The 2,500-nt window shown below is 37.7% G+C and overlaps 1 pseudogene; it reads right to left on the reverse strand.

Annotated features, from left to right (window-relative positions):
* Positions 1-1,152: 1,152 nt before the first annotated feature.
* Positions 1,153-2,030, reverse strand: LOC138004243 (alpha-1A adrenergic receptor-like; annotated as a pseudogene).
* Between the last annotated feature and the right edge of the window lie 470 nt (positions 2,031-2,500).

The raw sequence follows: 2,500 nt of genomic DNA on the forward strand, positions 1-2,500 counted from the left end.
TTTTCTGACGTTAAAAACTGTGGCTTCCTATTAATCATTTGCCAGAAAGAACACGGCTAAAACTCCTGTCATCTTTATCATGAAAACTGCACGCGTATCAAAAATTTCAACCTGTGTATGAAAATTAGTTAAGCCCGAATATTACACAACCCGATGAATCCACAAAGGCCGAAAGATCTCACAAAAACTTTTCCAGCGAAAACATTTATTGAAACTAACAACATATTTGCTATAGAGGCAAAAAAATCTTCCCATTAATTTTCATTCCGTGCGTGCAAGCAAGAATCATAATCAGCGTCAATAGCCATATCCGCAACTAAATAAATTTCTCACCCGAGTTTAGGATCAAACAATTACCTGTAACGTGTTTTTTGTACCTGCCGATTTCAAAACTATGTTAACTAAACAGTAAGCGACCAAACTTTTAAGCCTTGATTTTTAAAAAACACACGTTTTTATTTTAACTAGAATTTTCCTATTTAATGGTCCGCCACTACTAACTTTAAGATCTTGAGAGAGCTGGATCGAGGAGAAAATGACGTCAAAGGTTCAGAATTAATTTTTGGGCTTTCAGACGTATATAATATATAATAAGCTGCATTTTAAGCTAGTGAGTAAATGACGTCACTGTTTCCTGAATCCAACCCTCTGAGGTCCAATCGGTCAGTTTCCTCGTGAGTAATGGCGGAGCATGAATACAAAGTAAACAACCTTTGGATAAAAGTCAAAGCTCAACATTTTGCCATTCAGGTGTTAAGCAAACACACTTTCAAAATCTGAAGAAAAAAAGGAAGTACGTTTTTGATCATTGTGGCACTTTAAGCTGGAACAATCTCTGAAAAGGTTCAAACAGTTCCAAGAGATTTTCATTTTCGTCGCCGTCTTAGATCTTACAGGTCCCTGCAAAGAAAGATAACGCGGCTGTCTTACCATCTACTCGGCAATTGCTGAAGTAGATTTAGAAACAGTGCATAGTCACGTGACGCTTGCGTGTAAGGCACGTGGTGTTCCAGACAATCAATCCTGTCAAATCGATGCACGATTGAATGGCATTAACTATGGAATTGTACTGATTATCAGGTATCTATGTTTCTTGAATAAAACATGATATTAGCTAGAGTTAGCAACAACTCAAATTCCTCAATATTGACTTCACACTTTGACGTATGTGACGGTTTTTTTCCAATAACAGATAAGTGGATTTGTACATGAATTCAGAAAAGCAGCAGTCTCCGCCAGCTGTAATGGTTGTAACTGATGTCTTGTTGTAAAATCTGGTGATAAATTGTAACAAACAAACTGGAAAGTTTAACAGGAAATAAATTCCAACAATCATGCAAATAGTTTTTTGTCCGAGTGATTGCTCTCCTCTGTTGGATGCTTTGTGAAACTACGTTGATAGACCTCGCCTGGTTTTGGTACCGATGTAAAAATAACATGATTCTTATGTTTGCAATGATGGAAGTCAGAAGGCAGCAAAACCACACAAGCAAATGTGCCCCTCTTGATATTTTACTAATTCCTGCCCATTGTAGGCAAGTTAAGAGGATATTGAAGACCCAGATGGCGGACACATACTTCAGCACTCTTTGCGATGAGAAAGTCTCATTGTATCTAGTATGTAGCCGAACGGCTACAAATCGCTCGTATGAAATGGATGTCAGAGTCATGAAAGAAACTCCACAGCAAATGTAGAACGCATTAGCGTAAGCGACTCTTACAAAGCATGGAACTGAACGAAGCTGGTTTTCCATGAGTCTATAGGCAATATAACCCGGCTGAACTGAAAGACCAACTAATACATCAGAGAGTGCAAGGCAAGATATGAAAAGATTTGATGGCGTTCGAAGACGCGAGTTACTTAAAATGGAAACCATTATCAAAAGGTTTGAAACGATACCAAATGGCGAAGAAACAATATTTATGATGGCTGTTACAAGGTTCACCAAATAACGTTCCGAAACAAGATGAAAGGATGGATCAGGAAGATGAAAGCAAGAGCTACCTTCATGTGAAATATTGCTGGCCATACCTTGATTTATCAGGGAAGACTGACGGACGTGCAAATAGGGGCTTCGTTTATAGCAGCGGTTATCAAGCAACCCAATGAACAAATATCTTGCTGATCCTATCAATCACTCGTCATTTCGTTTCCATGGTAACAAGTTAATAACATGCATTTTAAAGTCCTTTTCTCCTCCCACTCGGAAAACATCAACTTGGAAAAACACCTGCATCGGTTTAGTATAAGTTGGAGAACGTTCCCGCTATTTAATTCGAAAGTTTTTTCTACTGCTTAAAATAAGAATCCGTATAAGTAAAGGTTTCTTAAACAATTTGAAGTAAAAATCAACGGTAAAAGACAATACGTCTCGACCGAACTTCGGTCATTATTAAGCTAAAAGTGAAGATAAAAATTTGCATAAGTATAAATATAAAACAAAGAAGTAGATTGGTGTTTCCTGGAGTGAGTTACCCAGACAGGTTAATTAATTCCACC

The sequence above is a fragment of the Montipora foliosa genome, chromosome 5 (assembly GCF_036669935.1).
Source record: "Montipora foliosa isolate CH-2021 chromosome 5, ASM3666993v2, whole genome shotgun sequence".
NCBI classification, from domain to species: domain Eukaryota; kingdom Metazoa; phylum Cnidaria; class Anthozoa; order Scleractinia; family Acroporidae; genus Montipora; species Montipora foliosa.